The sequence below is a fragment of the Pleurodeles waltl genome, chromosome 11, assembly GCF_031143425.1.
Source record: "Pleurodeles waltl isolate 20211129_DDA chromosome 11, aPleWal1.hap1.20221129, whole genome shotgun sequence".
In the NCBI taxonomy this organism is placed as follows: domain Eukaryota; kingdom Metazoa; phylum Chordata; class Amphibia; order Caudata; family Salamandridae; genus Pleurodeles; species Pleurodeles waltl.
Window position 1 is genome coordinate 210046918 of NC_090450.1, and position 27561 is coordinate 210074478.

Here is a 27561-nt window from a genome sequence, read left to right on the forward strand (position 1 = left end):
TGATAAAGCTACGCTTTGTTTCTTATCTTACACAGTGCTGGTTGTTGTTGGTGCATTTGTCCAGTTAATTTTTGTAGGAAGGATCATGGCTAGCCATAGGATGACCGCTCAGCACGTTGTTGGTGTCTTTTTTGAGTCGTCTTCTGACCATGATTATGAGACTGACTCTGCATCTGAGGCAGAGGAGGAAGTGAAAGATTCTGGAAGTGAATTTTCTGTCAGAGAGGAATCATCTGATGATGAAGCCACTCTCAGTGCTGATGAAGGGCCTGTTTTAGAGGAGGACACTGATGTGCCAATGGTGCACCAGCCAGCAGCTGAAAGTCTTCCCATTGGAAGAACTGACACTTGGGTTGCTCCAAACATAGAGCAGCCACAGTTGCCTGCGTTTACTGGTTTCCTAGGGTGTCGAGTTAATACAGAAAACTTTTTGCCTGACAACTTTTTTGAGTTGTTTATGGATATTATATTTTTGGAAGAGATTGTTGAGTAGACTAGTTTGTATGCAGAGCAGTATTTGAGTGACAACGCTGTCAGACTTAGGCCACTCTCCAAAGCTAGCAGGTGGATTCCCACAAATGTGGAAGAGTTGAAAAAGTTCTTGGGTTTAACGTTTTTGATGGGGCTGATAAGGAAGCCATCACTGTCTTCATATTGGTCTACTAGTCCCTTGATGGCAACTGCTATATTTCCTGCAATCATGAGTTGTAACCGGTTTGTGCTTCTTCTTTGGATGTTGCATTTTGTAGATAATGATTTAGCCTTGTCACAAGATCGCCCTGATTCTAACTGTCTTTTTAAGATTAGACCTGTCCTTGATCATTTGGTAGATCGGTTTTCAGAGATCTGTGTTTCCAGGCAAAGAAATATCTGTAGATGAGTCTTTGGTCCTGTTCAAGGGTCATTTGGTTTTTAGGTACATTCCTAGCAAGAGGACACGGTATGGAATAAAGATGTATATGCTGTCTGAAAGTAGTACATGATATGTTTATAGTTTCCAGGTCTACACTGATAGAGATTCCAATATTGACCCCCCTGGTTGTCCACTCACTTTTGGAGCTAGTGAGAAAATTGTGTGGGATCTTGGTAGATGACTGTTTAACAAAGGTCACCATTTATATGTAGATAACTTCTACACTGGAGTTCAGTTGTTCAAGGAGTTGTTCAGAGTGGACACTGTTGCTTGTGGCACAATCCGCTCTAATCGGAAAGGCCATCCTAGAGAGCTTTTCTGTAAAACATGTGAAAAGGGACAGTGCAGTGCCTTGCGGAGTGATGAGCTGCTAGCTCTGAAATTTGTAGGCAGAAGGGATGTGTACATGCTAACTACCATCCATGATAAGATTACTTCACCTGTGGCTATTTGGGGCTAAGTTGCTGAAGTGCGCAAAAGTTTGTGCATTTTAGATTATAATAATCACATGGGTGGTGTTGAGAGAGTAGATCAGAGGTTGGAACCTTACACTGCTGCTCATAAGTCTTATGTTTGGTATAAGAAATTAGCAGTTCACCTGTTCCACTTGGGAAACTTTTAATGCTTTTGTTGTGTTTAAGGATAGTTCTCCAGAGTCAAGGATGACATTTGTGAAATTGAGAGTTTCTATAGAAGCAGTGGTGGAGGATGTGGCTAGATTGAAAGATTGTCACTCTGCTGAGGACATTCCTTCCACAGCCCAAAAAAATCTTTCCTGCTAAGAGATGTAGAGTCTGTGCTCGAAGAGATATCAGGAAGGAGACTAGGATGTACTGCCCTGATTGTCCTTCAAAGCCTGGGCTGTGTGTGAGTGGCTGTTTCAGGAGCTACCACACACAGAAGAATTATTGGGAAATACTATGAGGGTAAACTGCTGTTTTATATTGTCATATGTTCAGTTTCACAGTTGGCATTACTGTCATGTATTCAGTTAGAGCTTTTTTGTTTGTAGTTTTGTACTTATTTATAATTATTGGTTTCTTTGTTGTTTAAAAAAAAAAAGTGATGGCGGTGTGCGTGGGGTGGCGCTTGGCTGGTGGTGTGCGTGGAGTGGCGTTTGGCTGGCGGTGTGAGTGGGGTGGCGCTTGGCTGGTGGTGTGAGTGGGGTGGTGCTTGGCTGATGTTGTGCGTGGTGTGGCGCTTGGCTGGTGGTGTAAATATTGACTTGGTGTCAACTACTGCATTACACTGCCAGGCAAATGCCAGTCCACACACTCCCATCAGCTGGTGTGATTGCTGTATCAGTCATGAGGGCGTATGTAAGTGATGGGCCCTTGAGAGGCACTGTCTGTCGATGCGAGTGTTGTAATGTGCTGGGCCCGTGGCTGGCGGCGTGAACGGTCTTGTGCATGTCATGAATGAAAGGTGTGTGAATGGACTGTAAAGCGGTTGGTGCCTTGTTGTGGCTTTAGATCTCACGAGCTGTGAGTCATTGGTTCAGTTTTTTGGCCTTTCAGTTATTAACAGTGCATTTCATTTTTGTGAAATCTCTTGTTAATAAAATTGGATCCACTGAACCATCACTCACCCTTGTGCCAAATCCAACCAGTAAGTGTGGGAAAAAAAAAAGAAAAAACCTGTTCCACTGTTATCAAGCGTCGCAGCACACCCGTGACACGCTAGGTGTCTCAGGTGAAACCTCGATGATGAAGCATGCCACCAACTTGGTTGGTGGGTGAGGAGTCTTTTTAACAAAACCTAAGTGCGTTTCTTTTCACAATTTTAGTGTTTAGAACATCACATAAGTACGTGGACACATCAAAATGATGTATTGCAAAACTATCTGTGTTTTGGGGAGGGCACCTATGTTTTTGATCCCAGGTGCGGCCTTCATCTAGGGAACCCTACCAAACCCAGACATGTTTTCAAACTAGACACCCTAAGGAGTCCAAGGAGATGTGGCTTTTCCTGGATCCTCCAACATTGTCTTACCCAGACTCATCTGCAATCCTCAAAATTTGCTTCAAAAAGCATATTTTCCTCACTTTTCTTTGTAGTATCACCGCTCCGGCACAAATTTCCTACCACCCAGCTTTCCTCTCAGTCTCCCAAGTAAAATGATACCTCACTTGTGTGGGTCTCCAAAGCAGAGTCGGCCTAAAAGACGTATAAAAGAAAAATATGGGCTTATCAATTTGCTGTGCTAACCCCTCAATCTCTACAGGTTATTGGCATTTTTCTGTTGCAGGCACCTGTGCCACCCACACAAGTGAGGTATCATTTTTATTGGGAGACATGGGGGAATGCTGGGTGGAAGTAAATTTGTGGCTCCTCTCAGATTCCAGAACTTTCTGTCAGCAAAACTTGAAGAGAAAGTGTTTTTTGAGCCGCATTTTGAGGTTTGCAAAGGATTCTGGATAACAAAACCTGGTGAGAGTCCAACAAGTCACCCCATCTTGGATTTCCCTAGGTGTCTAGTTTAAAAAAAATGCACAGGTTTGGTAGGTTTCCCTAGGTGCCGGCTGAGCTAGGGGCCAAAATCTACAGCTAGGCAATTTGCAAACACGTCAGATTTCAATGTAAAATTGTGATGGGTCCATGTTGCGTTTTCTGTCACGAGCATTAGGCCTACCCATGCAAGTGAGCTACCATTTTTATTGGGAGACTTGGGGGAACACTGAATAGCAAAACAAGTGTCATTGCCCCTTGTCTTTCTCTTCATTTTTTCCTTCCAAATGTAAGTAAGTGTATAAAAAAGAGGTCTAATTGAGAAATGCCCTGTAATTCACATGCTAGTATGGGCACCCCGGAATACAGAGATGTGCAAATATTCACTGCTTCTCAACGCCTTATCTTGTGCCCATTTTGGAAATACAAAGGTTTTCTTGATACCTATTTTTCACTCTTTATATTTCAGCAAATGAATTGCTGTATACCCGGTATAGAACGAAAACTCATTGCAAGGTATAGCTCATTTATTGGCTCTGGTTACCTAGGGTTCTTGGTGAACCTACAAGCCCTATATATCCCTGCAACCAGAAGAGTCCAGCAGACGTAACTGTATATTGCTTTTAAAAATCTGACATCGCAGGAAAAAGTTAAAACATTGAGAAAAATTGTTGTTTTTTTACCTCAATTTAAATATTTGTTTATTTCAGCTGTTATTTCTTTGTAGGAAACCCTTGTAGGATCTACACCAATTACCGCTTGCTGAATTCTGAATTTTGTCTACTTTTCAGAAATGTTTAGCTTTCTGGGACCCAGCATTGGTTTCACACCCATTTCTGTCCCTAACTGGAAGGAGGCTGAAAGCACAACAAATTGTAAAAATGGGGTATATCCCAGTAAAATGCCAAAATCGTGTTGAAAAATTTAGTTTTCTGATTCCTGAAAGCTGGGAAGATGTTGATTTTAGCACCGCAAACCCTTTGTTGAAGCCATTTTCAGGAAAAAAACAGAAGCCTTCTTCTGCAGCCCTTTTTCTCAAATTTGTTTGAAAAAAACAAAATTTCCGCTGTATTTTGGCTAATGTCTTGGTCTCCTTCAGGGGAACTCACAAAGTCTGGGTACCTCTAGAATCCATAGGATGTTGGAAAAAAAGGATGCAAATTTGGCGAGGGTAGCTTATGTCAACAAAAAGGAATTACCACCAAGTAAAATCCAGTCACCCCACTCAAAATCGGGTGGAGTGAAATTTCATATGCTAATTACGCTCCACCAGGCTCATAATCAGGGCCTTTGTATTTTTGTCTAATGCAGTTTTAAGACTGGATCTATTTAAGGGGTCTGGAGTGGTGCACTGCTTCAATAGTTCCCCTCCACTGAAAAATATTTGGTGGCGAAGAACCAGCGGCCGCAAATCTCAAGGGGAGGAGGGCACAGGGGAAATAAAATAATAATTAAAAGAAAAACGTACCTGTTTCTGCTACCGCCGGCCACCTCAATCCTCTTCCCTTGAAGGTGTTGGAGTCCCAGTAGCCCTGGGCCACCAGCACAGGCTTCCCAAGCACTCCTGGTGTGGCTCTCATGCCATACCTAGCATGAGAGTAGCATCAGGATAGGTCTGAGCGGCTTGGTCTGCACCTCAGACAGTGCTTTGGATCTGTGTAGTTTCTCCGTCCTGGCAGTGAGGCACAGACAGGTTGGAGAAACCTAAGTGTGCATGTCAGTTTGGCCGGCCTAGGACGGCCGGCCAAACTGACCTGCGCACTGCAGGAGGCTGGCTTGGTGTGTGGTGGGTACCCAAGGTACTTACACCTTACACCAGGTCTAGGTATCCTTATAAGTGTAGTGTAGTCAGTGTCTAGAAACCAGGCTCTCTAGAGGTAGCTGTGAATGAGCAGCCAAGGCTTATCTAGGAGACATGCAAAGCTCATGCAATACCACTGTAGTCACATAGTACTCATACACATGTAAGAAAACACTCATTATGACCCTGGCAGTCGGCGGAGAAGTGGCGGTATTGCCGTCAACAGGCTAGAGGAAAGAAAAATGGAACCGCCATGGTCATCTGCCACTTCTCCATACCGACTGCCAGGGGGGAGACGACCACTGGGCTGGAGACTTGGGTCTCCAGCCCGGCGGCCGTCACAATACCGCTGGCGGTATCACGACCTGGCTGACCGCCATGGATTTCATGGGGTTGGGAATCTCCAGGAAATCCATGGCAGTAAGCACTATCAGTGCCAGGTAATTCCTTTCCTGGCACTGATAGGGGTCTCCACCCCCAAATCGTCCCCCTACACCCGCCACCCCCCTGCTACCCCCCAAAGGTGGCAGGACCCCCCTCCCCACCCCTAACCCCAACATTGCTACACAGACACATACTGTACATGCATGCATACACCATCAACACACATACCCGCACACATACCAACAAACATGCCTACAGACACACACACAGTCATACACGCACACCCACATACAGACATACATGCACACATCCATACAGACATACATATAGACAGATACGCACACATTTCCAAACACACTACACCCCTGCATGCATTCACGCACTCACCCCCCCTCTACATACTCACACGCACACCTCCATGCACGCACACAACACACAACACACAACACCTCCTCCCCTAACGGACGATCAACTTACCTGGTCTGTTGATCCTCCGGGAGGGGACGGGATCCATGGGGGCTGCTCCGCCGCCAGCACCCCGTCACCAGAACACCGGTGGGCGGTGTTCTGATGACGGGGCGGCGGAGGTGGAGCAACCTCCACTTCCCCGCTGACCGCCAGTACGGCTGCTGGCGGCTCTCCATCCGAAAAAGGATGGAGGGCTGCCAGCAGGTATAATTCGCCGAGCGGAAAACCACCTGCACTGGCGGTCTTCATCACAGTGGTCCCTCGCCGGTCTTTCAAAAAGACCACCGAGGTTGTAATGACCATCTCAGTGTTACAAAAATAAAGAAGCTTTATTTTGGTGATACAAATACCCAAAATACCATAGAGGCTATACTCTCTTAGGAGGTAAGTAATACACAAATTATATACGCTAGTATGCAGAAATAGGCATAAAACTGTTAGAAAACAGTGCCATTAGTGAAACTCACTATAGAGAGAAATAGCCCTAGGGGGAGCACAAACCATATACTAAAAAAGTGGAATGTGAAAGTTAGAGCCCCACCTAGGTAAGTGGAGTGTGTAGAGGGGGGCTGGAAGTACTAGGAAAGCCCAAAGGTAAGTACCACAACACCCTTGCAAACAGGAAAGCAGGAGTAAATCCCTGTAAATTCCCCAAAACAACCACTTAGAAGAAAAGAAGAATAATGCAAAGCTCAGAAGAGATTGCAAGAGACCAACAGGGGATTCCTGGATCAGAGGACCTGTGGAAGAGGGGACTAAGTCCAACAAGCACAGCAGAGTCCTGGACGGGCAGGAGCCCCTACCCACCAGACTGAAGTTGCAAGAGATGAGTCGACGGTGAGGAAGGAGAGTCAGCACTGCATCCAAGAAGATTGAGTCAAGTTCCTGGAGAATGCAGGTGATGTCCCACTCCGGAAGGAGGATTGAAGTTGGGTTTGCATCTTCAGATTCAACCAACAAGAAGGAGGAGTCCATGCAGCATTACGAAAAATAATTCCTTGCCCCTGGAGAACCACTCAGGGAGCTGTGCATCACAGGATGGAGTGCTGGGGGTTGGAGCTTCAAGATGCCTGAAGGTCCCTTGGGAAAGATGCCATCAAGCCCTGACAGCTGCACAGGATGTGGTGCATGGGGTCCTGCGTGGCAGGCAAGGTCTTATCTCCACCCAAGTTGGACAACGTGAAGAGGGGACCATCGGGACCACTTCAATCCACCACCTGTGATGTAGGATCCACTCAACTCAGCAGGAGAGGGGATCCACGCATCCGGTCATCGTTGCAGTTGTTGCCTGCAGATGCTTCACCCCAAAGGAGATTCCTTCTTTTTTCTGGTGCAGGCTATCCTCAGAGGGTGCACTTTTGCAGTTGCTGGAAGGAGCCATAGACACAATGTTGCAGGAGGTGTCTTGATTCTTTGTTGCAGCTTGTTGGGTCCTGGAGCATCCAGATGCAGTTTCTGCTGTCAGATGTCAAAGTGGAGGGTGCAGAGTAATCCTGCTGGAGTCATGCAACCCGAATCTAAGGAACCACCCAAGAGAGAGACCCTAAATAGTCCTGAAACCCACCTAGCTGGGTGACCACCTATCAGGAGGGGCCTCTGATGTCATCTTGTGGCACTGGCCATCAGATGCTCCAAGAGTTCCCTGCCAACCTTGAATTTAAGATGGAAAAACCCAGGGACCCTCTAGAGGAGCTCAGAGCACCTCCCCTGGGGTGGTGATGGACAGGGGAGTGGTCACTCCTCTTTTCTTTGTCCAGTTTCATGCCAGAGCAGAGACTGGGGGTCCCTGAACCGGTGTAGACTGGTTTATGCAAGGAGTGCACCAAATGTGCCTTTCAAAGCATTACTAGTGGCTTGGGGAGGCTACTCCTCCCAAGCCTGTAACACCTATTCCAAAGGGAGAGGGCGTAACATCCCTCTCCCAAAGGAAATCCTTTGTTCTACCTTCCTGGGCTTCAGCTGCTCCAGCAGAAGAAGGGCAGAAACCTGTCTGTGAGGTGGCAGCAGCTGGAGCTGCCTGGAAAACCTCAGAAGGCTGTAATGGCAATACTGAGAGTCCTCTAAGAAGCCCCCAGAGTGCATGGAATCATACAACCAATGCTTGCAAAAGCATTGGGGTATGATCCCAACATGTTTGATACCAAACATGCCTATGTTCGGAGTTACCATTAGGTAGCTGGACATAGGTATTGACCTAAGTCCAGTAAACGTGTAAAATGGCATCCCCGCACTCACGATGTCTGGGAAAATGTGCCGGGAGTTTGTGAGGGCACCTCTGGTAGTGCAGGGGTACCCTCACACACAGGTACTTTGCACCCTGCCCTCTGGACTAGAACACCTGCAATAGGGGTGACTTATAAGTGACCTGGTGCAGTGAAAAGAGGCAGTGAAACGGTGCTTTCACCTTTTCATGGAGGCTGAAAAGTCAGTTCTGCAGAACCCTTTTCTTGGGCTACCTATGGGTGGCAAAATATATGCTACAGCCCATAGGGATCACCTGGAACCCCAATGATCTGGGTACCTAGCTACCATATACTAGGGACTTATAGTGGGGCACCAGTGTGCCAATTGTGGAATGAAATACAGAGTTTGGGAGGGAGAGCATAATCATTGCGGTCCTGTTTAGCAAGATCCCAATAAACACAGTCAAACACACTGACATCAGGCAGAAAAAGGGGTACCCATACCAAGAAAGAGGGTACTTTCCTACATGCACTTAGTACACTGACTCTACTCCTCCTTCCCCCTTCCCATGGACCAGCCGTGCCTCTCCCTGCACATGCTGGCTGAGCCAGCAGCTGAAAAATAAAACAATATGAAAACATTGTTTTATTTTTCAGCTGCTGGCTCAGCCAGTGGGGTGACGCTCCTTAGTCACTGGGAAGGAGCTACCCCTGCAAATAATACGTAAATCTAGCTCCTGGCACAGAGCACATAACATGGTTTATATATGTTGATACATTGGTGCTCTTTGTTTCTGTGGCTATTAAAGTCTACTCCTTGTGAAAGCCTTTAAATACTTTAGTATTGCTTACATATTTATTTAGGAGTTTGAGAGCGAAGTTCATGTAACATAGGCCACTTCTGAGTGCTGTATTAAAAAGGAATAAAACATGTGAACCATGAGCATTCTAACAGTAGGGAACTTAGGGCCAGACTTACAAGGCCCAAGCGCCACCGGAGCATCACTTTTAGTGACACTCCAGCAGCGCTATACACTGTACCATATTTACAAGGAGGCGTTAAGCCACTTTTTATGGCTTAACAACTCCTTGTAAATATGGACCCCTCCGACGCAGTTTTCTGTGGTAGAGGGCCATGGAATGGGTGTTTCTGTGGGCGTTCCACTGTTAAAACCCATTGCATTTGACACTCCTCCAGATTAACGAGAAATCATAAATCTGTGGCAGAGCTAAAAACTATTGCCACCCAGGGGGTGTCGTTAGCATGGCATAATGAAGAGTACTTTTATTACTTCTTGTTTTTGCTTTTTCCATGTGTGCTGCATTCTGCAGCATACAGAAAGAGCAAAAGGCCATGAAAGATTGTTTATGTACTGCACATAAACGGTCATTCAAAAATGACAATTTGGTACTTTTATATGTGCTGCACCCTGCAGTGCACATAGAAGTGCGAAATCGCCTTTGCTGATTACTTTTGTGCAGGAAGGAACACCTTCCTGCGCATAAACAATTACAACCCTCAACTCAGACACCCTTGCACTGTGATGCAAGGATGCCTTCATTGGCGCTGGCAGCTAAATTTAGCACCAGCGCAGGGGGGAACGCAGGAGTGCGCCGTATTTTTATAAATACAGCGTATCCCTGTGTTTCAAAAGTGGTGCAGCGCAGCACTGCTAATTTTGACGCAGCACCGCACTGCACCACTTTTTTGATAATCTGACTTTTAGAGTCCAGTCAGATGCATAGGGTGTACCTAGACCTTGCATTCTTTAGCCACTTCCAAGAAGATACTAGGCTAGTTGAAAGTCTGTTTGAAAAGTTTGGTTTTCTGGAGTTTCCTAAGTTGAATTTAACACCCTTCCATGCAGTGTCAAAGGATGAGGCCTTTCCAAAATTTCAAAGATTGAACCCTTAAAAAACTTCCACTGAACTTTGGCCTCTCCATACTTTAACTCCTTAAGATGATGCTGTTGGGTCAGATGAGAGGTTTGATCTAATAGAAACAGCATCAGAAAAAAAGATTTTGTTGGAGATCTTGGACCAAAGCACTCATTACTCACACTAAATATCAGTATTAGGTTCCTGAGCCTCAGGTTAAATCAATAGAGCCATATGTGAAGCAATAGTGAGATGAGAAAAAGGCTCTAGGAGAGAGAAAAAGCTCCTCCCATTAATGGTAATGTTGACTGTCCTTATAGAGCACAACGTTTCACCCAAAAGCTTCTTGGAACTGAAGTGACCAGGAGAGGTGTACTAATGATCAAGAGGGGGGGGAGCACAGATTCCTAACAAGTTAAGACACTTTTAAAAAGCTAAGGGCCATATTTATACTTTTTGACGCAAAACTGCGCCGCCGCAGTTTTGGTCAAAAATATTACCGCCGGCTAACGCCATTTTGGTGCGCCGTGCGGGCGTCAAATTTATACTTTGACGCACAGCGACGCAAACCACAGGTGGGAGTCATTATTTTTGACGCACACCGCAGCGTCAAGTCGTAAAGCAAAACGACGTTAACGAGGCGGAAATGACTGGAGGACTCACACAAGAACCAGGACACTTATAAGAAGAAAAGAAAGTGTTGCTTCAGTGCAGAGGAGCAGGAAATTCTGGTTAAAGAGGTGACGGAACACCAGCACCAACTGTTTGTCACCTCAAAGTTGCCAATCAGTAGGAGAGAGGCTATATGGCAACAAATTGTCAACAAGATTAACAGTGTGGCTGAAGTACGCAGAACAGTCATCGAGTGCAAGAAACGCTGGCATGACTGCAAGCACAGGACCAAGGAAAAGATGGGCAGGAACAGGAAGGCAGCACTGCAGACTGGAGGTGGGAGTCCAGCAGAACAGGAGGCCCTGGACCACATGGAGGAGATGGTCGCAGCCGTCTTCCCTGAGGAGATTGTCACAGGGATTCAAGGACAGGACAACGCACATGCAGGGTAAGTTGCATGGGGAATTATAATGCAATAATGTCAACTGTGAGCAGGGGGGGGATGCCGACCACAAAATGCATGGAAGTCATCATATACATGGAGTGGCATGGGTAAAGGGGCACGGCATGGGGGCATGGCCCGTTATGAGAAGACCTGGGGCACACCATTACACAACACCAACAACAGTCCCATGGGGGCATGCTGTCATGCCAACGATGGAGCAAAGGGAAAGCCACGCCAGGAGAGAAGGCCACAACGTCAAACTGACATCCCGGCACATGTCAGCCACTATACCCCCTACATTAACTAGGGCCCTCTTAACAACCTCTAGCCATACAGACAACCGGAATGTAACAGTGACAACAGTTGCCACTAACACCTCCGCTGTGTGTGCAGCTCAAGTAGCCAATGGCAGTAACCTCCCCATGGATCATACACACCTAAATTAGGGGGTGAGGATGACAACTTCAACAATCCCCAGAAACAAGACAAAGGCCCCAGTACTGTCAAATGTCAATGCCCATAGTTGTTGCAAACATCAGCCAATGTAAACAACAATAGGAGCTACACAGCACTAAGGACACACCCATGCTGCATATGTCAGGGTCCATCCTGTGCCTGGGTAACAATGCAACATCCCAAATGTCATACTGCTCAGACAACAACATTGAGGGGGGGACACATGTAACTGGTCACTGAAATACACCTGCACAGTCAGAGGAGGAAATAGGACACTGATACGATTATCAGGGCAATCCAATGTAACACACATTCCCCAACATCAGCAGTACACATTAGCAATGCTAACATCCATATCGTATCATAACATTGCTATGCATAGGATATGCCACATGTCAAATACATTTAAGTGGATGTGAAAGATCAGAGATTGGGGCAGGTCCAGATTGGTATGTGTGCTGCCAGGGCCATCAGAACACCCACAGCCAGTGAAAGGTCTCACCATGAGAATGGATGTAGACGGAGGCTTGAGTAGGACAAGAAGGTGGCAATTCTCTATTTGGCCTAAACCAACACCTAGAGGCGATGATGCTGACAAGTCTAATAACTCAATAACATACATGTGACATGCAGGTGGGCCATAGGCCTGGAAGAATGCCCATCTGAAGGACTGGAGCAATTAACATGAAACAAGATCACAAAGTGAATTCATCAAAAGGCAGGCATGTCACATCAAAGTTGCCACAACACAGACACACTAATTGTACCCTGTTTCATTGCAGAGGAAGATGGATCTCCTGTGGATATGCATGTCCCAGATTACCCTGATGTCATGGATGACGAGCCGATAAACATTCCCCAGGAGACTATCCAAAAGGTCAATGAAACCCTCCAGACCCCACCTTCAGTCACAAGGAGGAGCACAGAACAAGCAGCCATCGCAGAGGATCCACCCACCACCCCAATTGTAAGACCTGCCAGCTCCAATACAGCTGAGGACTCAGACAATACTGGCACCAGCTTTGAGAGAACTGTAGTTGGAATACAGCGGGAGCTGGCCAAGGAGGTGCGGGTGGAGATGCAAAATATGGCAGCCAGCCTAGAGGGGGTGCGTTCGTGCATGATGTCATCTGCAGATCAGGCAGCAGCTATGCAAGCCCTAACATCTCTCTTGCAGGAACTGCAGAAAACCCAGAAGGAAATCAGCACAGCTGTAATACAGTTGACCCAACACCTACAACATCAATCCTGTCAACGTCTGCATGAATGCAACATTGAACCCCTCAGGGCCGACCTGGCTGCCTACCATCGTGATGTGGCTGCTATTCTCAAGAACCAGCAGATACTCCTTGCTGCAGTACTGCCATTAAGACCTTCACAGGGAGCAGCGACCGAGATGTCTGACTCCACGTCTACTAACACTGAGGTGTGTGTTGCCCCTTCACAACCAACAACAACAAGGACAGAGGAGGCAACACACACATCAGAAGAAGAAGACATGGAACAGATCACATTCACTAGGAAAATGACCCGGAAGCACTAGTCCCTGCCACATGGCCAACTATTACCAAGGTCCTGCGCTTTGTAACTTGCCAGTCTTGCAACAACTGTACTCAAGCACTGTTCTGCAAACCACTGTACATCTTGTCACCCAGCCCAGTGATTGTCTCTCTCCTACTCATTGGCAAATTCTGTCCCTCTGCACTGTCTGAAACATCACCCCAGCATGTCAAAAGCATTTTGGTAAACCCTTGTGTTGGATCACAATGTAAGATGTCACTATAATGGACTCACAATCATGGACAATGTACAGATAGCACTACAACACTTTTCAATAAATAGCACTTACACAACAAATCTGTCTCTGGGTAATGTGACATATCTACTGTGCAGTGGATAACTGAAATGTGCCTACTGTCAAATTACGCAGCTTGTCAATACAACTGTCCTGATATTATGTAGTCAGAGACATCTGCACAGTGCCCATGATTGCATCATACTCTGCCCATCCTGAGGGACATATCTGATGAAGTGAGAAACCATACACCATCATGTTGTGTTGGACAGAAGAATTCTTCCTCAAGGGATATCTAAGTCATCAAATAGTGGCCGCAAAATGTTGTCAACATGCAATAATAACACATATAACAGTGCACACTAATCTAAGCAAACACTACAAAAACTGTTTAAAATGAAGGTGTCTGAGTTTACATACAAATAGGTAATCATGCTGAACTGTGTCACAAATGACGTATGAGAGTCATGAAGACAAGAATACAAGAGTGCCAATGAGAACTCATCTTATAAGGGTGTCCTTGATCATCACACTGCAGTCAGACCTAAAACTGTTTCCCCAATACCAAGTCTGCAAGCACTGTTTGTGACTTTGAAAACACACTTATCAACAGAAACACATTGTCATCCATATTAACTGTGATTGGTGGTTGCAATGAAGGGTGGACACTTTGCAAGGTAGCTCTGGGCTAGCTGCCAATCGTACAGCTCAGTTGGGATTTGTTTGTAGCATAGGACACAAATGTAATAGTACAAAATTTAAGTACACTGAATCCAAAGCCAGGATCAAGTACCATTCAACACATACTATTAAGGGTTAACCAAATATTTATTAAATGCTAATCACAGAAGAGGAAACTGAGGGAAGAATCTTACCTACCCTAATCTACCCTGACTACTCATTACCCACAACTGTCCCTAACTAGCCTAAGCTGCACTTACTTATCACATGTAACAAAACATTCTAAACATCTACCCCACACCCCCCTTATGAGACAGGACACATGGAGGACAACACATACTAACCTAAACACATACTATACTATCCTAAACAAATATCTATATATTTATTTATTTATTTATTTATTTTTGTGTTCTTTTTTTTAAATACACAAGAACCCCAACATAGCCCACCACCCACCCACCCACACACTTAATAAGTAAAAATAGAAAGAATCAGGACCCCCTACCCACTAACACTAACTAAAGTAACAGCCTATACTAACCTAACACTAAGCCCACTAACTATAAGAACAAGGAAAGAGGAGGGAGGGGAGGGAATCATGTCCATTTCAAATATAGTCTAGAGGTTGGGCCTGCGAAGGGTCCACTTGATAGACTTAACACGCCGGTTAATGTGGCGCACATCCTGGCTCAGGTGGCTCTACTTGCGCAGCCCACGGTCATCTTACGTTCCATGTTGTGGAAGGCTGCAGGGTCAACAGATGAAGCTGTGGCAGTCTGGGTACCGGTGGAGGAGGTCTGTGTGTGTGTGGTGCCATGCCCAGTGGGCTGTCCTGCACCTGTAGCAATGCTGGGGCCTGGAAGTCCAGCAGATGTAGGCACACAACAGTCCCAGCTGTGGGGGGGCCACCTGGCTTGAATTAGTGGTTGTGCTGGTGGTGGCTGTGGTGGGCCAAGTAGGGCCACCCTGTGGGAAGGCTCTCCATGCCCCGGAGGCCCGTTCATGGCGATATCGCCGGGCCGTCCTCCTGAACCCCGACTCCACCAGCAGGATATGCTGGTATCTCATGGCCCGGCGCTGGAATTCACGGACCTGGTCTGGAGTCATGTTTGCAGCTGTGAAGACAAATGCAAATATTCTACATTAGTAACTGCATTGTGTGAAATGGCACAAGAAGTTAATCAGACAATACATCTACAGTACTTGTAACAGCTCATATCACAATACAGATCATTGAATGTCCCTGAGGAAGTACATGGCAGGCCAGCCTACAAAGGTCACATCACACATAGCACATCCATAACCTACAAGATGGGTAAGAACTGGCTTTGACTTGCAATCTGAGTTCTGCCAGTTATCAGCTAAGAATCATGCTGCATATCCTCCGCCAAGACCTGGGCTACAAATGTCAGTGTGCGGAAAGCAAAACTAAAGCCACATGGTCTGCAAGTTGTAACTGGACTTGCCAGTATAGTACCAAGTGCCAAACCTGAGTGTGCATACTAGGTTCCAACCAAACAGTCACTTATTCACATGTATGTGTAACAAACTGGTAGCATCTGTACTAGGTACCCCATTCACAAACCCATGCCCGTGTTTGAGGGTGGGGGGTGGATTAACAACTATCAATATCCAACAACATGTACACCGAGGAGTGTATAGAAAGCTCCACACGTGTTTGGCTCTACACACACACCACAGGTAAGGTCTATCAACAATTAGGAGTCAGCAAACCCTAGACCAATCATAGGGCCACACATGTCAGGAAATGCAGAACTTGGTACACAACATATACTTCCAGTAAGGCCTGACTTACATCAGACACAGAGTTGCAAGAACACCCATGATCATGAATTGCATGCACACCTAGGCCATTGCACTCAAGTTCCACATACTTGTAGCACTACATGTGGAAGTACATGCTGCTAGGAGGTTCTACCTACAGTTTCATAATTACATTGGTAAATAGGGAAACAGAAGTCTATTGGAAAGCAATTTGCTGTACCAATCTTGGAGAATGTGGGTCTGACAGGCTGACTAAATCGGAGTTGACTTCCAGTGCGACTCTTGTTGATACAAGTGTCATCCACATGACTAATCCCAGTACTCACAGTGGGGCCTACAGGAATGGCCTACAATCCCTACATAATACAATTGGATACGCATTGGCCAACTCAAAACATGTGAGAAACTGAAATCCCACTCATGGAACAAGAGAAATGATTGCCCAACGCATCACACCTTGCTATGCGTTCAACACACACGAGTCCATAAACAGCAAACACAACACATAACAGACATATCAACACTTACTGGAGTGATCGGGGTCCTCAAATGTCTCCACCTCTCCCACAGTGTAGGGTGCCGATCCACCTGTAAGGTATGGAAGGAAGAAATGTGCTCAAAATCTGTGCACAGCGCAACAATTTCATAAACATATACAATGTGTAGGCTGAATGAGGAAATGGCAGCCATTCAGACATGATGGTACTGCATCTGATATACCACGGCCAACTTTTACATAGCATGGGTCTCCTGTGACAGTTACACACATATCTGCACACATACATTGGCCCTAACTATCATGTGGTTGCAAACATGCCCCGTAATTGGTGACCAGAAAAAAATATGGAGTGTAATCGTCTCATCATGTGCATCCAAGAGAGACATCCAAAGCCTGGTTACTTGAGGACTGCATTACCAGTCAAACATGCCTTGTGGCCATGACACATTAATGACACATAGGTACAATGTACAGAGGGAGGGGCAGGGACTTTTGTAAGCCCTCCTGTTGTTACATTTGATTCAGTTGATGTGGCCCAGCTATGGTGATTTGCACCAACCATGGAGATGTGATGCCATGTGCATACCTTTGGACTGCCATCCATATTTGGAATGTGGCACAACTAACTCCAACAAACATTCTAAGATGTTATCTGAGGGCACCTTACACCTTTTCACGATGTTTTCAGATCCAGATCTGACATGTATCCAAAAAGATCAAAGAACACAATAATCCTAAACATTCATAGTACTTCCGTGAACGCTTTCCTTCCACACTCACCAGACTCACATGAGACATATGTCTGAGCCACTTTGCTATTATCAATTGACGTGAAGGCAGCAATCATTTTCAGCATCATGTAGTGATTCTAAAGTCAGTCTAGCTATTGCGTCAACAAAGTTAGCCAATATGATGGTACATCTTTACTTCTCTGTCAATAGTACCCTATATAGACATGATTGGCTCCTATTTTGTTTGGTTGTCTGACACAAAGGCCGCACCAATTTACTTCATGGAAAAGTATCCTGTAAGTTTGCTGAGCATGTGGTACCTGACAGCTAGCAATTGTGATGCTTACCATAGTGCATCAATTATCCCTGTATGTTTCCCCAGCATTACACACAGTCAGCAAGTTAGCTGGCAGACATAGTACAAATCCTCTTATGTCACTACAGAGTATTTAATCGTGCACATTTACATGATTAGTACTCACCAACAGTGCCACCCATCACGATTCCCAGGTGGTCCAAGAGATCCTGCTCCCTGGTCATGAGGTCAGCCCACCGGTGCTTCAGCTGGTGGTCACTCCTCTGGCTGGCATACACACGCTGCAGGTGATGCAGCACCTTTCCCCACCGGATTCTGCGCGCCTCTGTTGGATACCCCTGTATCACCCTGCCCCCTGCCTCGATCATGAGTGGCAAGAAATGGCACACAAGCCATATGAACCCCCCCAACTCCTCTTCACCCATCCTGCCAAGACGTGGCCTACCAGACATAGTGGAAAAGTGAAAGGGAATAGGGGTAAAATAAATAGAAAGGGGAAAAGGGGGAAAGTAGGGGTACAAATACAGAGGAAAAGTAAACTTAACCACTAAAAGAGCCCAACTATCCCCAAACTAACACTACCCACAACAGACTCCCACAAACAACAAAAACACAGGATAAATGGACAAATGGACACAAAACACAGTAGTACAGTATACACCAACAATATTTATTTCACAAATGGACAATACAGATAGCACACAGGACAAAAAAGCACAAAATCTCAGGACACAACTCTCTACACAGCCACACAGTCTAGAAGGATCATAGACTGCAAAGTGAAAGTGAAAGTACACCCACTGTACATGATCTGTAAACAGGATATCCTATTACATCACTTCCTGTATGAAATGTCCGCCCTTTTTCGCGTTATGCATTATTTTTTGTCTACCAAAACTGTATTTGCGTCAAGTTTTTTGACGCACAGGAGTGAAAATTAGCCCGCATCCACATAATAGTACATGGCCTGTACAAATATCTGGATGTGGGCTAATTTTTACTCCTGTGCGTCAAAAAAAAAATGACGCAAATACAGTTTTGGTAGACAAAAATGACGCATAACGCTAGGAACGTCAACATTTCAGTGCATTAACTGGTTTTGGGCAATTTTTCAGTTTTTTTTGTTCTGTTACATTTGGGACACATCAGAGATAGGCTGATTGAACACACTATGGTGTTGATGGTGTATGTTCACATGTGTGACATCATACTGCAGCGTACCATGATCGGCTACTCCCTTCACAGTATTTTTACGGTTGGCTGACGCAATAGTTGGTCATAAGTGTGGCCTACATATATGTGTTGCACAAATTGTGCATGTTTGGCATAAGGAGAGGATAGCAATGTCACACACATATGTACAATACCTAAATGCCTTTGGCTCAAAGTGTGTGCTTTGGCAACTAATGTATTTGTTGACCAAGTTTGTGTGTATCACATGAAGCATTATTGCACATATGCTTGTATGAATGTGAAGTCCATGTATCCAATCCTTAGATGCAAGTCATTGTGGAAATGAGAGAGGGCATGTGTTAGTCATACATGTAGCAACATCCGTAATGTGGACTTCCAAGATTTAGGGTAACGTAGACACCACATGTGACATAGCATGCACCAGATAGATGGCAGACGCTTGTTCATGTCAATGGTCCACATTTTCAACATCCTATGTCCTAGAGTATTGGTAACAGCTTCCTAGGCACTAGTTGGTGAATCCCACAGTGAGTCATGCACATGCATTGAAGAAGTGGGTACCATGTTGTTTGCACAGACAGACAAGGGTGAATCTCAAATGTATGATGACACCACTGCTGAGGCCATAGAAGTGAGCCCCAACTATCAAGTGGCTGTGGTGTACCAGCATACAAGACAGCACGTGTCCACATATTTCCAGTGATCAATTGCACATAGGTGTCTTGTTCATGTGTGTGGTCCAATTATGATCCTGTATATTGTTTGGGGTGTAATTTGTCACAGTTCGGTCCAGGACTCATCATGAGTCAGTGGCAGCTATTCCTGTATCTACTGAGTATCCTTGGTTGATCAATGTGAGTAAAGTGGATGAGGACATGTGAACCTACATGGGGATGGTCCCACCCTGTCACTAAAGATGTGTAATGAGACAGTCAACAGGGCAACCTTGGTGTGCTGAGTGAGATAATGTCTCAGGTGTCATGTTCCGGCAGGTGTCATTACAACATTTGAACACAGGTTAGCCTCTGCAATTCCCACTGCATCTGGGAACATCATAGCCTCTGTGCTGAATATTATTGCAGCTATTCACCACACACGGCCCATCAATATGTTGTGAGCACTGTGATTCTGTGTGTGAACTGTCATGATCCTGACATGTGTGTATTTTTCATGGACATTATCAGAGGTTGCTGGTTCTGCTGAAAGTCCCGTACCCAATCCCTGCCTACGGCCCTGGGACACTGTCTCACTTTGTCCTTTATGCATAAATGAGACCCAGAGAAGGGATGGGCCATGAATTTTGCTTTTCCCAGAGGATTTTACTCAAATGGTACAGTTGAAAGGCAGATGATGCTATACAATGTATTTGTGTATACATTGAAGAAGCCCATGCCAAATACCCCCTGATGAATGAGAGGTTTTCTAACGCAAGTGTGGTACATATGTAGACACAGGGATACTTTAGTGTGACGCACAGACAGATGCCAGTCAGGCTGACAGAATGCAGGGTGATTCAGGATCCAGCAATTTGACAAGTTACATAATCAGTGGTCTGACTCAGACTGTTTGGAGGAAAAACTAGACAGTTGACATGTCAAACTGTGTATGTCCTGTGTTTTTGAAGGTGACAAATGAACCCAAGGGCTGTGTTACACAGCTTAATTAGTATCAATGCTTAACGGTGTAATTGACAAAATGGCAACTCCTATGCTGTTCCAGGCATCAGCAGGGGCAGTGCTTTTTGAAATGGGTAGTGTGCATGGAGGTGATCACAGGTGTGGGCTGCATCTGTTTCTCACCAGTCCTGTAGGTGATATTTCCATTCTAAGGGCCAACAGACATTTTCACACGGGAAGCAATCTACAGGTGCTAACAGGGCTTTGAAACTAGAAGACAGTGTATAAATTAACCTGACGTCTATGCAGTCAAATGTTCTATGACAATGGCATACCATAGGAAAGGGTGTAGCACACTGGATTGCTAATGTTGGTCTGTGTGTGTAGAGGAGGGAATATCAGGGTACACATCTTAGTATTCCAGGGACTTCTTCCGACAGGTGGGTTGTGACCAGGTGCATGGGTGTGTCAGGAGTTAGGAAATGGGCTGACATGTACATGGAATGTCATGTGTGCAATGCTGCTCATATGTGTGGCACTTGTGCTGTCTATGTTCTGCTTCTATGGAACTCTGGTCACAGATAGTCCTTGCAAATATTGGATGCAGTTGGACTTACTGCTGTCAAGGGTCTGGTCAGACATTCCTGTTACTGATGCAAAAGCACATTGACTGCCTCATGTATGAGGCTTGTTTTCCCCTTATTGAGTGATGGTGTCTTAGTTGTGTGCCATATGCTACGTTGGACCTTGATTTCAACATGTATGTGTGAAATAGGTGTGGTCCTCTGCTATTGGCCTTCAAAGGAGAAATGTACATGATAGATGTCATTTACAGTGTGTGTGTATGTGACCATTGCATGTTAGGCATCACATTAGATCTGGGATTTTCAGTGTCCTAATCAGTATCTCAGCAATGCGCCATGAGGCAACACTTTTATTCTGATAAGTAGAGACAAAGGTGTGCAAAAATGAATAGCCAGACCATGATATGGTTATTATTATAGGTGTTTATTTAAATTAGTTAACTAAAGTGGTGAAGGTGATTATATTTCAAAGAAATTGTTGACGATATGTTGCTGCCTGCGTATACCAGCGGCTGTGCTCTGTAGTTCCCCCTCATGTTGCAGGCCAGCATCCTCCTCTTCCTCGTCTTCAGGCATGTGTGGCTCTGGTTCCAGGAGGGGAATGTTCCTTTTGATGCAAATATTGTGGAATATTGCACATGTTAGGATGATCTTACAGACCATCCCAGGGGAATATAGGAGGCTACCACCAGTGATGTCGAGGCACTGGAACCTTGACTTGAGGATGCCAAAGGACTTCTCGACTATGCTGCGTGTCCTCCTATGTGCGCCGTTGTAGGCACGCTCTGCAGCAGTACTCGGGTTGCCAATAGGTGTCATAATCCATGGCTGGATGCCATACCCCTGATCAGCTGCAAGAGAAAATGAATGGGATCATATTGATGTAGCTGGCCCCATTGAAATCACCTTTCATGGCAGTATTTGTCTTGTGTTGTCTGTGACTCTTTTGTGTTATAATGTAGCATCCTAGGCTTGTAGGATGTACCATCTGCATTGTGTTGTTTACTTGGCTGAACCAGTGTTTGTCTGCTGACCGTTTGTCAGCAGTATGTTTTGGGATTTGCAGTACAGTGTGCCCTCCCTAGCATTGTGACTTGTGAGATAGGTGTCCCTGTGTCTTCACTGGGGGTGAGATGATAGTTCCATACACAGGTTAAAATTGACAGTGTTGCTAACACGATCAAATCAATGTACCCTGGACATCCCATACCTTTAGACTTATGCAATGGATTCATGTAAACGTCATTGGGACACTTACATTTTGCAAGGTGACATTTAGGCAACCCACTCCACATGTTGTGATCTTTGACATCTTAACATTAGGCTGTACAGTAATTTCAGATGAGTGACAGGTTCACTGCAGACCTAAGAAACATGGCTAGCAATGTCACGACCTCAGTGTGTTCCTGTTCACATGTTGCTGTTGTGGTGTATGTGTTGTGTGTCCTAGAGGGTTGCTGTGCAGTGTGTATAGAAGTAGGTTTTTGTACTTACCAACAAGTAGTCCATTGCCATACCGTCCATCCTGGAAGTGTTCATTGATGGTGCAGTGACAGAAGATGAAGGAGTCATGTACACTTCCAGGATATTTAGCCACGATGTTGGTGATAAATCCCTGGTGATCGACAATGGCCTGCACGTTGATGGAATGTGTGTGCTTCCTGTTGCGGTAGAGTTGTTCAGTTGCAGCAGGTGGCACAAGGCGTACATGTGTGCAGTCGATTGCACCAAGGACATGTGGGAAGCCACTGATGAGGTAGAACCCCTGTTTTGTTTCCTGCTGTTTCTGCAGTGTGTTAGGGAAGCAGATGTGGCGGGGTGTAAGTCCAATGATGGCATCCAGTACTTTGGGCAAAAAGGCAGAGAATGATGGTTGTGATATTCCGGCAACCAGGTCACCAGTTGTTGGAAAAGAGCCACTTGCCAGCATATGAAGTACGGCAAGCAGCTTGGTTTCTGTTGGGATGGTGCGGGGTGTCAACAAAGTGGGGGCCAACTGCAGTTCAATGTTGCGCAGCAGCTGCTGAATGGCCTGCCAGTTCAACCTGTACCTCTGGATGATGTCGTGTTCCCTGAGGCCATGAAGGGTTGTTCTGGGGCGGAATATCCTCTCCTGCCTTCTGCGCTGCCTTTGGGGTCCCTGCTGGGGTTGTTGTAGCTGCTGTTGTTGCTGCTGGGCTCTGCGTTTGCGTGCACGCTGGATTAGAATCACCTCCAAGTCTCCCTGTTGCTGCTCTGCTGCTTTGCTGCTCTGCTGTTGCTTCTGTGTGTTCTGATTAAATACAGGTGTGTTTGCCCCATTTTAACGCCTGCCCTGACCCAGGCGTTAATTTTTGACACAAATCGGGCTGTGCGTCATTTTCTGGCTCCGCCTCCCAGCCGTGCGTCATTTTTGCCCGAAAGCATAAATACGACGCACAGCAGTTTAAGTCATTTTTAGGACGGTAACGCCTACCTTGCATATGATTAACGCAAGGCGGGTTGCCACATCCCAAAAATGATGCACACAGTGGAATTTTGACGTCCGCGGGCGTCAAAGTTTAAATACGGGGCAACGTTTGCGCTGAATGTGTGTCAAAAATTTTGACGCACATTCGGCACAGACGGAGTATAAATTTGCCCCTTAATCTTCAGCATCTTTCTAAAAATGATAAGATCATTAGGTGCACTTGTGTCCATAGGAAGGGAATTCCAATCCATTGGAGCCAACGGAGTAAATCTCTGGCCCCAGATTTCGCCTCGCAAAATCTCTTGGTGGAAGGTAGTTAGACACACGTTTGGTAACTAATTCTGGAGCCAACCCATGAAGAGCTTTGAAATCTTAGCAACAGATTTTTAATGATATATGCTCTTTAATGGGCAGCCAGTGAAGCTGTTTTAAAAGCCATATAAGGAAAAAAGGGCCAAGGCGTTCACTGCCGCACCTTTACACTCTGTTAAGTTGAAAGTTAGTCCATGTACATGGTGCGCGAGTCTTGAGGACCAGCCCCTAATCCTCAAAACACCCGGGCAAATTCCTGGTAAAACAAAATTAACATGGGAGTCCACACACATATGTATTCAATGTTATAGTACAGAATTTGTTTTGTAGCACACATCCTTGTGGGATGCCATATATTGTAATTTTCCATCAATCAATTCTTCTTAAAAAAGTCTTTATTTATTCATAACACTCATTGTCCATAAATATGTTCTTCAAGTTTGTAGTGCGCATATTATCCTCAAACTTGTGGTAATCATACTAGCCCTAAGCAACGCGTTTCGTCCATATGGACTTCTTTAGGGCTAGAACCATACAAAAAACATATATAACATAAGTACATATGAAAGTCTAATCCAATTGCTCGTTCTTGAAGGGTGAGGCGACAGTACACTTAGAGTTATATTGGGTCATCATATTATGTTGGAGATTAATCATCATTTTGGATGGATAATTTTCAGCAAAACTGTCAGTGTGCTAGTTTACAATATCAATACCTGATCAATGATAGCCACATGGTTTGGAAGAAACAGCAATGGATTTCAGAAGAGTATGTCATTGCGTTATCGTTATGATTACATATAGATTCCAGAGTATATTGTTGAATAAGTAAATGAGTTTATATTAACATAACATCGGATATAACATACTGACTAAGACACACAACCACTACACTTCAAAATGGCCGCCATATTTACTCTTGCTTCGTTGCAGTCTAGAGAAATAAAATCACAAGTGTTGTCCATCACCTTGGATTATAAAAACAATTAAAATAAATGTAACAATATGTTTATGGGTTGTCGCCAGATGAAATTCGCATTATTAGTTTGCCCATCTATTCGAGTAAAAGTGGCATGCAAATTATGATATCATATGATGTTTTTGATCAGATAACCAAATTAAATCCCCAGTCTGCCCTTTGCTTTGAGGACCTTAGAAACACATAATGATATAATAATGAGCTACAATAGATACAAATAGATGTGCCCCCTGTAATTGTGATAATAAATAGGGGTGTAGGAAAAATCTGGTTCTTATTAAGGCACACTGTTAGAAGACAATGGTGACATTTAAACATTGTAAATAGAATAACTAATACGATTTTAGATTTAAATGTTTTGTGATATATATTTATGTATGTGTGTAGGTACTTATGTTATATATGTTTTTTGAATGGTACTAGCCCTGAAGAAGTTCCTATGGATGAAACGCGTTGGCTATGGCTAGTATGATTACCACAAGTTTGAGGATAATATGCATACTACAACGTTGAAAAACTTATTTCTGGACAATGAGTGTTAAGAAATAAATAAAGTATTTTTTTATGAAGAATTGATTGGTGGAATATTTCAAAGTATGGCATCTCAAAAGGATGTGTGATACAAAAAAAATCTCTACTATAATATTGACTACATGTGTGTGCAGAGTCCCATGTTAATCCTGTTATAGAAGCCGTTTCAGAAAAGCTTTCATTGTAAGACAAATGCATGGGACTTAGTTGCCGGGGACATATGTGGGATTTTTTTTTATCTCACTCTTTATGGATTCTTAGAGCACCAAATTTTGAAAGGAATAAAGATCACAGGAAAAGATCGAAAAAGGACATTCATCATTTGATCTGTTTCCCATGATTTGCCAAGGGTTTTTGAAAAAAGCAAAATGTTCAGGAAGAATGAATTATTAGCAGGTACTGATAATGGTGAAATTTCTGTGGATCAGCACTGTGCTCTCTTCCAATCTATTTTTAATAGTTCAAATTACACAATTTGGTAATAGTATTGAACAATTAGTGATTTCAAACCAAATGCATTCAAATGATTCTCCATCAGCATCTGACACACCTTTTCTCACTTAAGTAGTTTCACTTTTTGTTTATTTTTAATATGAGCGTTGGAGAAGGTAATGTCCCTGGTGAAAGACCTTGGATTCACTGTAAATCTAGGGATGTTGCAATTCAAAAAGGGCTGCTAACTCCTTCTAATGACTCATTTGAATTCAAAGGAGACTTGGTTTGATGCCTCCAGTAATTAATTAAAACCAAAGCCGAGCCCAGGTACTCTCCAGTCTTAACAGATTTCAAGGAAAACACTGGAGAGTCTTGCATTCTAAAGTTATGTGCAACTCCTATTATGTCAAAGTCCAATGTTACTCATGCATTCAAGTATTTGATAGTATAAGGGTTGACTGTTAATGATGACCCAATTTCCTTGGAGAAACCACAGAATCACTCAAATATTCAACCAAAAGATTCCTTGATTTCACACACACACTTTATTTCATTTCACTTTTAAAACCACTAAATAATTCCCACTCAGTTTTGCTCCATACGTCTGCATTTTTCCAGAGAGCCTAATCATTCTGCTGTAGGCTGGTGCCCCTGGGACTGATACTGTATTGAGAAAGCGGTGTATCAAACATACAATGTCTTCTAACACCATTCTCCCCTTTTGCTCTACTTATCTACCTGAGAACCACCATGATTCATACCATCTTCCACAATATGTGAGCCATAAAAGCTGCCAACATGTTCTCACTCATGCATGTCAAAAAAGCTCACACATTTTCCATCGTCTTACCTGAAGTTTAATGTACCAGACCATCATCCACTCTGTCTCGTCAGTCTAGTCACCATTTTGCATTTGTGCACAAAATGGCCGACCTTCAGTTCTCACTTCTTTGAACAAGCACGAAAGACTTAATCGTGATATAAACAAGCTCAATCTTAGTGCTGTCATACTGTAATTGTGCTTGCAGGATTACACATTCTCAGCAACTCAAGTGCCCAGCTATTTTCAGATACTCATGACCTGTTATTAGAACTGCTCTCCTCTTTATGTAATCTGCATATTTGTTTATCAAGCTACCAAACCACATGGCCGTGATATAAGGAACTGCATTTTCTTATAATCATACTTTCAAGATGTCCACTGCTATATCATCATCATTCTTTCTATTACATTTGAGCCACCATCAAAAGCTATTGAAGCTAATGTTGTTGCTTTCATACATTTCCATACTTTTACGAAGTCTGACATAATTCAACTAACCATTAGCAAAATATTAAATTGCATTTTAGATGGTCCTAAATCAACGCTTTAAATCGTGTTCAGCATGCATCATTTAGGGCCACTCTCATTGTCTAGGGTAAAGGACTTCAACAATGATACACCCTCTATATTAACTCAAAAAGTTCTAAGTGTTTTCTTTTTTTCTTGCATTTGCTATCTTTTGGTTCCTGTTATGGATCATGAGAGAAATTGTGTATTATTAGTTTCTGACAACAACTTTGCTTTTCTTTGCATGGCAGCTATTATGTGACTGAACCATATGGAGAAGGTTCTGAATATCTTATTCCCCATCAACAACTTTCTGTAAACATGTCTTATTATTACAGGACTAGACATCTATAATGACACTGAAAAATTCACCTGTTCCTACAAAGAGTGTATTACATGTCAGTATCATTTGATATTTATCTTGGGCATAATCCTATTGATGACTCTAAGAAAATGGATTAGCTTTTGATTTAGAGAACTGGTCGGCATTATTTGGCATACTCCAAGCTTAAGCTTTTCCTGAACAATTCCTGCTAATTCTCAAAAATCTATGTCTGGGCTTCTGCTCAAATTAAAATTAACTAACTCAGGGCAGAGATGATTAAAGTTTTTCAGGGGACTCGCTAAAGCTATCTCATGTCCCCTATAAAATGTGCCTGTTTATTGAACCTTTGACAAGTGGTTTTCAAGATGATATCAGTATTCTTCCCCCAGTTTCTGGCATGTCAAAATT